Here is a 10,567-nt window from a genome sequence, read left to right on the forward strand (position 1 = left end):
GGGCTCGCATTGTGAACGTCATGTAACCAAACCCAATGAAGAGGTGAGCCATGATGTTTGCAATACAAGACCGAGTGCAGTTTGATGTCAATTTCAATCGACAAAACAGTGGGTGGTGCTTCATAAAACGTCAGCATCCTTGGGTTACTGAAAAAGTGTGGACTTAGCATCTTAATTCGTATTCCATAAACGCAATATTTGTCAGAATATCGTGGTTGGAATAGTGGGGGCAGATAGAACATATTATTCAAAAGAACATTCTTGACTTAAGTTCAGCTTTAAGGGCCATCATTTGTGCAAGTCTAGCGCAAAGTGCATTTTCATAGACGGGCGCAGGTAGAAATAGGTGATTGCGCCGTTGTGGGAGTGAACACAGCCGACTTGACTCCCGGCCAACCTAAGCGGTTCCCCTCAACCACTTTCAATTCAGCGCAGGTGAGACATGCGGTCTACACGGTGGAGATTGGCGTGCGCAAAATACGTTTATAAGGAACTGCAAGATCTCCACTTGCGGATGATGTGAATACTGTGAAGCCTTCCGACCATGATCGGGCGTCTGTGTGTGACATGCTTCCCCCACATACACACCAGTTGTGCTAAAGTCACCCTCGGTCCGCCCGAACGCCCAGCGAGGTGCAATGCAATCTGCCAAATTCCCAAACTTGCTAAACTACACTTGCCCCGGTAAGAAAATGAAGATGTGCAAGTTTTTACGCCGATTGCACGTGCGTCTGTCTACGAAAATAGGGCCCTAACAGTTACGTAACGCACTACGGGTTGAACCGACTAGTCAACTCGTCCACGTCGTCTTGATGGTTATGACTTGAGGTCAACTAATTGCCACTCACGTGTTTTGGACACAAACACCTCACACAGGTGTTGGCTAACTAGCAATATTTGGCTAAAAAGGACATTGTTAGCACTGTCACTTGCAAAATATGCAAGTCTATCCTGAAACACAAAAAAAAAAAAATTGGTGTCATCCACGTATACCCGTCTGAAGAGGCTAACGCTAACGCCAGCTGACGAGCAGCCGTAAATCCTCAGCCTTCACTAAGCGCTGTCCTGTAACAGTAAAAAGACGATTTACTGTCGCGTCTGCTTACACATGGACACGGACACAAGCCAAGGTCCATCAATATCCCCTTTATTGTAAAAATGAAAAGTTAATATATGGAGGAGAACATCCAAGTGGCGTTTCTAATCCCGTCTGCTAAAATCTGCGGACTCACAGCTACTTTTTTCAAGAATATGTTCCCAGCAGGCCCACTAGTTGAAACACGGCATTTTGATTAATTTTGCATTTGTGGAATATAAATTAAGCAGCAGAATGCACTCGTTTTTAGGCATCTCTGGTGGCGGCCATTTTGTCTTCTGTGCACTGAAAATGACATCACGACTGCTCACAACGACCAGTCGCGGCTGACCTGTTTTCTGAATCTGAGCCGTGATTGGTCGTTGTGAGCAGTTGTGATGTCATTTTCAGTCGACAGAAGACAAAATGGCCGCCCCCAGAGATGGCCAAAAACGGGTGGATTAACACTTATTCCACAAACGCAATATTTATCAGAATGCCCTGTTTCAACTAGTGGGCTTGCATAGAACAAAAAAAAATGTTTGCGTTGACTTCCACTTTAAGCAGCAAAATCCACCCTTTTTTAGCCATCTCAGGGGGCGGCCATTTTGTCACTTCTGTCAACTGAAAATGACATCACAACTGGTCACAACGACCAATCACGGCTCAGCTTCATAAAACAGGTAAGAAAAGGTAAAACGGTTGGATTAACTCTTATTCCGCAAACGTAGCATTTATAAGCACGCCTTGTTTCAACTAGTGGGCTTGCGTAGAACATATTTTTGAAAAAAAATATGTTTGGGTTGAAGTTGCCACTTCCTATGAGAATGCAAGAGGCACGTTGTACTACATTCTGATTTGATTTATAGATTTTCTCTTGACGTTCACAACGGTGAGCGTTTATTGGAAAAAAGATATTCACCCAAGTACTTCAAGATGATACATTTAACCGCTGTAACCGCAACGCTGTGAAACGGCAATATTTTTTGCCATCAAACCGACGGTAGTTGCCGTCGCATTTGCGTGCGGCATTATTCACCGGCGAAGACCAGCTTGTGCTCACGTCAACGAGGCTTCAGACTTGCAGCTCTCGCCCAAAACTTTGCGAGGGGAGGGGCGGGGAGGGCCGCCGCTGTGTGTGTGTGCGAGCGTGTGTGAGCGTGATGACACATGGAGTTGGCGGCGTGCGCTGGCAGCTCGGCATGCTGGGAAAGCGGAGCTGTGGAAAGGCAGCGCCAGTGAGAAACATCTGGGCTGTGACAGAGCAGGATGACCTGCTGTTAGAAACACGCGCTGGCCTGCGTACATGTTTTTTTTTTTTTTTTTTAAATAGTTTTTTTTTTTTTCCACTCTTTTCGAAAGTGCAGCATCAGGACCGACTCGGGGAAACATCCTTCATCCTTCAAATGATGACAACCTGTCAATCTTTGCTGATGTTTAAATTCCCTGGCGGTGATTGATTTTGAATATTCTTGATGAAGATTTATGGACCGGTATTCCAATTTTTTTTTTTTTAATTCTTGATGTTCAAAACCCTGTCTAAGTGGTCAAATTGAACACCTCAATCCTGTCTTGAAACCCTAACCCTGTCTTGAAATCACAATTTGAACCCTAATCCTTACCAGAAACCCGAAACCTATCTAAAAACCCTACTTGAAAATGCACATTTGTGCTCAAAGCCTTAACCCAGGCTTGGTACCCCAATTTATTCTAATGTTAAACTCTAATCCTGGTTTGAAACCCTACTTTGACACCTAAACCATCACTTTGGAACTCTAGTTTAAAGCCCTAATCCTGGCTTGAAGTCCTACTTTGAAATATAATCCCTGTTTTCAAATGCTACTTTGACACCATAACCCTGTCTTGAAATACTAGTTTGATACCCTTATCCTGATTTAAAACTCTAGTTTGAAACCCTATTCCTGTTTTAAAACACTAACCCTAGCTAAAAACCCCACTTAAAAAATGTTAATCCTTTCTTCAAACCCAAGCCAAGACTTGCGACCCTAATTTGAATTTTTAATTTGTGAATTTATAATTTGAAACATTAACCCTGTCAGGGAAACCTTAACTTGAAGCCCATTACCTTAATTTGGAGCCTGAAATGTTACTTTATAGTACTTACCCTTTCTTGACACCCTAATTTGAAATACATACCCTTGCTTGAAATCCTAACCAAAACACTATCAAACTCTTGTTTGAAACACCCTAATCCTGACTTGAAACTCTGACCCTGGCTGGAAACCTTATTTTGAAACTGTAGTTTAAAACCATAATCCTGCTTCGAAACCCTAACCCTAGCCACAGTAAAAACTAAGGAAACTAACCCTTATTTCAAGTTATTGGATACTTGAGAAGGATGCTAATGATGCTAAGGATGTAAATTGAAATTGTATGTTTCATAAGCACTTGTGGTATCGGTACTTAGTACTGGTATCGGTGAGTACTGAAGAGTGAATACTCGTACTGGTGTTGCTCTGACAAAAAGTGGTATTGAACATCCCCACTAAAAACATTACCCCCTGCTTAAACACCTAACCTGGTCTTGAAAACCCAACCCTGTCTTAACACCCTAATCCCGACAGTGCATTCAGGGATCTCGGGTGTTCGCCCACCCACCGAGCGGCACGCGGGGCTCGCCCGCTCGTTAGCGAAAAGCTGGGACGAAATGAAGCGGCGCCGGCGAGCTCGCGTAATGCCGCCGCCCACGCGCTTCCGACGCCATGCCATCATGCTCGCTTCTCTGCAGCGTGTGCACAATCACTTCCTGCGGGTTGGGACGCCGCGCTCAAGCAAGAGCTACGTCGGCGTCCCACTCACGGCTCTCAATCGTCCCGATGAGCTGGATACGTCCGCGCATGCCCGCGGCACAACGCGGCGCTCGGGATGCGATGTCATTCACGCCGCTTCAGCGATGGCTACAAAATGATACCGTTTACGTCAATTACACTTTGATATACTCCCATTACGATGTGATCCGTTCCCATTCGATCATTCCATATGATTCAGTCGCTATTTTTGGCCCCAATTATGTTGCACTGCAGTTACAAAGTGAAAAGCATGCAATTCACTGCAGTTGCGATGAGATATGATTCACTCGCAAATTCAACACAATCTTATATAATTCAGCCCAGTTGAAAATAAATGTTTCAATATATTTGTGATGCAGTAGAACGAGTTGACTGAAATGACAAAGCGGATGTGACGCTCTGCAATGACGAAGCGGTAGATCCGAATAAAATGCCGTAGATGCGATTCAGCCCAATTAAGATGCGATACACTGCAATTGCGACACAAAATTCACTCCGGTTGCGATGAGATGTTTTATTTTAATTACGATGCAGTCGAAACGATTTACTCCAGTTACAATGCGGTAGATACGATTCGCTCCGATTTCAATGCAATACATTGTATTTATTTTAAAAATGTAATTCACTCCAGTTGCAAAGCGTAATTACGATGCAGTAGAAATAATTCAATCAGATTACAAATGAGTAGATACGATTCGCTTCAATTACGATTAGTACTGGATACAATTCACTTTGGTTGCAATGATATGCAGTAAAAAAAGTATGATGCAGTAAAAACAATTTACTCCAATTACAATGCAGTGGATGCGAATCGCTCCGATTATGATGCAGTAGATCCGATTTTTCCAATTACAATGTGATACACTGCAATTATGATGCAATGTAATTCACTCAAATTTTGTAGAAATAATTCACTCAGATTGCAAATCAGTACATACGATTCGCTCCAATTGCCATCGGTATTTGATACAATTAATTTCAGTTATGATGCGATGTGTTTCACTCTAATTCCGATGCGGTCGAAACCATTTACTCCACTTACAATGCGGCAGATACGATTCGCTCCAATTATGACGCAATACACTGCAATTCAGATGAAACGTAATTCGATCCAATTGCAAAGTGTAATTGCGATGAAGTAGAAACGATTCACTCGGATTACAAATCAGTAGATTCGATTTCGCTTCAATTATGATACGGTAGACACAATGCACTCCGATTACGATACAGTAGATACGATTCACTCCAATTGCGATCAGTATTTGACACAGTTCACTACAGTTGCAATGAGATATGATTCGCTATAATTATGAATAAAAATAGAAAAAAATTTGCATCGATACGGTATTGTAAACCTTCACACAATGGCTAATTGAACACACAATGTGCAGCAACACATACAAACTGAGAATGTAACAAAAGGCAGTCAAGTGACAGTCAAGAAATGTCTTTCCCTGGGCTCGCGTAGTCAGGCGGGAGACGACGGCGGAATGTGCACGTCGAGCTCATTTGGCGCACGTCATGTGACAACCTGTCCGCCACGGTGGGAGAAAGGTGGCGGGAAAACACGACAGTGACGACGACGTCTGACTTTTCCGCACGGGGGCCGCCAGAAAAGACGAAGACGGGCGGTGATCTTTTCAAATCAATGATGTGACATTTACGGCTGAACTGCCAGCGATCAATAAAATCTCAAAGCACAGGAAACAAACGAAGAGTATTTGAGTTCTGCTCTTGTTGATCGAGATTGACTTTGACGGTTTGTGTGTTCAATGACTAAACCATGGCTGGAAACCCAACTGTCTTGAAACCCTATCGTGAAACCCTAATGTTGTCTTGGAACCCTAACCTGACACCTTACCCCTGTCTTGAAACCCTACCCCGGGTATGAAATCCAAATTTGGCTTGAAATTCCAATTTAAAACACTAACTCAGGCCTTAAAATCCATTTTGAAACCCTAACCCAAGCTTGAAAATCTAATATTTGTTTGAAACCCTAACCCAGACTGAAACCACAATTTGAAACCCTAACACAGGCTTAAAACCCTCATTTGAAACCCTAACCTAGACTTTAAACCCCAGTTTGAAATTCTAACCCAGGACTGAAACTCCATTTTGAAACATTAAGCCAGACTCGCAACCCTAGTCTTTATTTGAAACAACCTACGTTGAAACCGTAACACCCTACATTGAAACCCTAACCCAGGCTTGCAACCCTAATCTCTGTTTAAAACTATAACCTAGTCGTGAAAGCCTATTTTAAAGATCTCACCCAGACTCAAAACCCTAACCATGGCTTGCAACCCTAACCTCAGACCTTGGTTAGAAAACAAAGGTTTCAAACTCCACTTTGAAAGGCGAATCCTTTCTCTCAACCCTACCTGACCAACGAAAACATGCTAAAAACAAACCACTAAATGTAGAGCTAAATGGATTCCGATTTGTTGTCCATGCTTTGATTTGTTTGCCCCCAAAACTCCGCCGCCTTCCAGCAGGTACGAGTGTTGTCCCTCCTCCCGCTTTTGTTCCCCCTCCCTCCCTCCCCTTCACTCGCGTCCATGCACGATGACGAATGTTTGCTTGCAGGCGTTTGGCCGCGGCTGTCCCCCCCGAACCCGGAGCCAGATGAAAGATGGGAACAGGGACGAGCAGCTGGTCCTCCCGCGGATAAAACGCAGCACTCGCATTCTCTTGCCGTTCAGTTTTTATGTTGACACAACTTGGATTCCTCCTTTGGAAAACCTAACACCGGCTTGAAACCCTAACCTTGTCTTGAAAACCTGATCTGAAACACCGGCTTCTACTTCATACCTAATCTTTGCTTGACACCCTATTTGTGGATAAGAGTGAATCTCGAAGCCATGCCTGAAACCTAAACCGTGGCTTGAAAACCACAATTTGAAACAATGACACTTGCTTGAAACCAGAACCCTTTCTTGAAACCTGAGTTTGAAACCCTAACCCTGGCTTGAAAGTCTAATTTGAAACAATGAGGTTTTTTTTAAACCAGGACCCTATCTTGAAACCCTAATTTGAAACACTGAACCTGATTTGAAAGCCGATTGTGAACCACTAAATCTGGTTTAAAACTCCAATTTGAAACCTTAACCCTGGCTGAAACCCAAATTTGAAAAGCTAATTCTGACATAAACCCTTGTGTTGAAACCCTAGCACAGACTTAAACCCATGATTCAACCCCTAATCCTGTCTTGAAACCCTAATTTGAAACCCTAATCCTAGACTGAAACTCTAACCCAGATTTGAAACCTTATCGTAACACCCCAATGCTGACTTTCAACCCTTATTCTCCAGTTTGAAACCCCAACCCTGTCTTAAAACCCTAACCGTGACTTGCAACTCCGATTTGAAGCCTGAACCCGGCCCGGAGCAGCGAAAGCTCCGTCCGCACCTGGTCCTCCTCCCTGGGCCGAACAGCGGCTGCTCTGGGCTATTGTTGGCTTTCAAGCTGACATGACTTTGGCTTCTGGCGCGGACGGTAAATCACGTTGACTGCGTGACCTGACGGCGGCGAGATAACGCACGAGCTCGGCACCTCCCGAGTCGGCCCACTTACGACAATATTCGGAAAGCACACTGAAAGCAAGGGAAGAAATCAGGACGCAATTGTGGGCCGCGAGTCCCGAATCGGCGGCGTGCGCTCCGACTACAACGAGGCAGTCGATTTCAGTGAATTCAACCACACACAAAAGGGACGAACAGATATCCAACATTTGTTTAAAACCCTACCCAGGTTTGAAATCCTAATTTGAAACCCAATTCCTGCCTTGAAACCAAAACCATTTGCCAGGAACCCGCATCAAAGTTTGACAAACACTTTTCTTGACACCCTATTGCAGGATTTGAAACCCTAACTTCAAACCTTAATCCTGACTTGAAACCCCACTGCAACACCTGGTAAAAAGAATTCAAATCAAATTGACCCCTCACTTGAAACTCAAACCCAGTTTTGAAAGTCCAATTTGAGTCCCTAACCCAGGAGTGAAACCTGAATCCTAAAATTTGAAACTCTAACATTTGTTTGAAAACCTAACCGTAGCTTGAAACCTTACTTTGAACCCCTCTGCAGAACCAGACTTGAAAGACATATTTGAAACTTCAATCCTTGCTTGAGTCCAAACTTTTGCTTGAAACACCAACCCAGATTTTTAACCCAATTTTGAAAGCATAACCCAGGATTGAACAGCAAACTTTTGTCTGAAACATGAACCAAGTCTTGATAATGTTGATACAAGCTCTTTAGTCCGTTCAAATCCAACCTTCAAGACAATCCGTTGGGTCAAAATTATTAGCCCAAATAGGGCTGCGACAAACGATTATTTTATAAATCGATTAATCTGTCGATTCGTTTGTCGATTAATCCATGAATCGAATATTCAAAAAAAAAAAACCCATCCCAATATTAAAAAACAGGACATTGCTGATGTCCATCAGCAAAATTTTAAAAAAGGAAAACAAATGTGCAAGTGCAGTGTGTAAAACCTCAACTTGGAGTTTACGAGAGTGTTTGCTGCTAAAGTGCAACGTCAGGCAAGGTTTATAAATCCTCATCTGTTGGTCCGCTGGATGGACTTCGATCGTTTTTTTTATTTATTTATTTTTTTTGGGGGGGCAAAATTCCCTTTTAGGGTAATTTCTAATCTATCATACTATCAGGAGGCCAGCCGGGGCGGCTCTCCTCGCGGGGGAAGACGAAGGATGGGGGTGTCTCGCCACTGACAGCGTTCAATAAAAAACCAGATTAAACCATCTATCTTGCTGTAATATTCCATCATGAATATCAAACGCGGTAATGAGCGGGGTGGAAAGGGGGAGGGGGGGGGGGCATGTCCTTGAACAAACAAAAGATGAACATGAAGAAAAAAGACCTGATATCTTGGCATCCATTTTACATTTAGTATTTTTACAGTAATAAAGTTGACTAACCTGAGGAGTAACTAAGTAACTAAATGACGTAACAGACTAGCAATGAAGTTAAGGTTCACGCATGAATAAGAATTACAATATCCTTATTGCTCCTACCCAATTACTGAAAGTGTTGATTCAAATGTTTTAATCCATTATCCATTTGTGTGAGATTATTTTGTATTTTACTCCATCTACTTTCATGGGAGGAACAAAATAAATCAAGTGAAATAAAATTTTACGGCTGCAAAAACTTCACATTGGCTAGGCCAGGACTTTAATACATTATTGATCTTGAGAAGGCAACAATGCTAAAAGTTCACACAATAAATGATGATAATCTACTTTCAATTGAGTCCTTGTGTATCTTTTCACACAATGAACAATAACTCTTTGATTTGCTCTTTCATAGGCACAGCTTTCAAGTCAAAACAGTTTAATGTTCGGCCCTAAAACAAACAAAAAATAGTCACGGATTTCATCTTCAAAACTCTGGCTTGAACACAGGCTTAAAACACTAGGTTGAAACCCTAACCATAACTTTAAATAACTGAAGAATAAACTCGAAATAACTACAAAACACAACTAAACTGACCTTTGTTAGAAATCCTCGTTTGCAACCATAATTTTGCTTTGAAACCCTACTTTGACACCCTAAAAACCCCAACACATACTTTGAACACTTTGCAACCCCTAGACTGACTTGAAAGACTGATTTGAAATCCTGATTCTACTTTGAAACACTCACCCCGGGTTTAAACAAGGCTCCGGACAATTAGTCGTTTTTTTTAAATCGACATTTTTGTATGTATTTTTATGTTAAATGTTCTGTACAGAAACCCTACTTTGACACCCTAAAAACCCCAACACATACTTTGAACACTTTGCAACCCCAAGACTGACTGGAAAGACTGATTTGAAATCCTGATTCTACTTTGAAACACTCACCCCGGGTTTAAACAAGGCTCCGGACAATTAATCGTTTTTTTTTTAGATCGAAATTTTTGTATGTATTTTGATGTTAAATGTTCTGTACAGCGCTTTGTTAAAACTGCATCTGGTGCGAAAGCGCTATATAAAGATGCATTCCTTGTTATTGTATTTATTCATTTTTTATACATTAACATATTACAAAATAAGACTAAGATAATTCTTGCCTGTTTTTGTCTCTGTTGTAAAGTTGAACAAATATTAAAGCACAAAGTATTGCAAAACAATCAAATGATCTGCCTGTAATTCATATCTTCATTTTTGTAAGCATTAGATACCAACAAATAAGTTATTTTATTCATTATAATTAAAAAAAAAATCAATCGGCCAATTAATCGGTCATTGGAGTATTAGTCTGCCAAATATCGGAATCGATTGGGCCCTAGTTTAAAACCCTAATCCTTGCCTGAAACCCTAAATTATCTTGAAACCAAAAACCTAATCCTGCATCTAGACTCTTTGAAACACTAACCCTGAGTTGAAAGGCTAATCCTGGCTCAAAACCCCAACATACAGCTTGACACCCTAACTTGAAACCCCAACCTTTGCTTGAGACCCTGTTTGAAAGCTCACTTTGAAAGTGTAATTTGCTTCTATGCAAATTAATCACAGGCTTCAAGTGCATCAATCACCGTACCTTAATTAGCCTCCCGTCGCTACATAACTAGCCGCATTTTTGCGAGGCCAGTCGTTACGCGTCGTCACGACCGGACCGCCGGCTGCGTCCCTTTTAACTGCAGGCCTCGTAAGAAATGATTTACTGCCGACC

The 10,567-nt window shown here is 42.1% G+C and overlaps 1 protein-coding gene across 15 annotated transcripts in view; it reads right to left on the reverse strand.

Moving 5' to 3' along the window:
- The window catches only part of znf385d (zinc finger protein 385D), a 107,491-nt gene that overhangs the window by 17,819 nt on the left and 79,105 nt on the right, over positions 1 to 10,567 (reverse strand). Inside the window, exon 1 of one of the 15 annotated variants that reach the window (XM_086039217.1) lies at positions 10,436 to 10,526. The exons of the other annotated variants lie outside the window; for them this stretch is intronic. The gene's annotated coding sequence lies outside the window, so the exon portion shown is untranslated. Of the gene's footprint in view, positions 1 to 10,435; positions 10,527 to 10,567 lie in introns of those variants that run through there. 15 annotated transcript variants of the gene reach the window in all.

Source organism: Filicampus tigris, chromosome 8 (genome assembly GCF_054856515.1).
Source record: "Filicampus tigris isolate MCC_2025a chromosome 8, RoL_Ftig_1.0, whole genome shotgun sequence".
NCBI lineage: Eukaryota > Metazoa > Chordata > Actinopteri > Syngnathiformes > Syngnathidae > Filicampus > Filicampus tigris.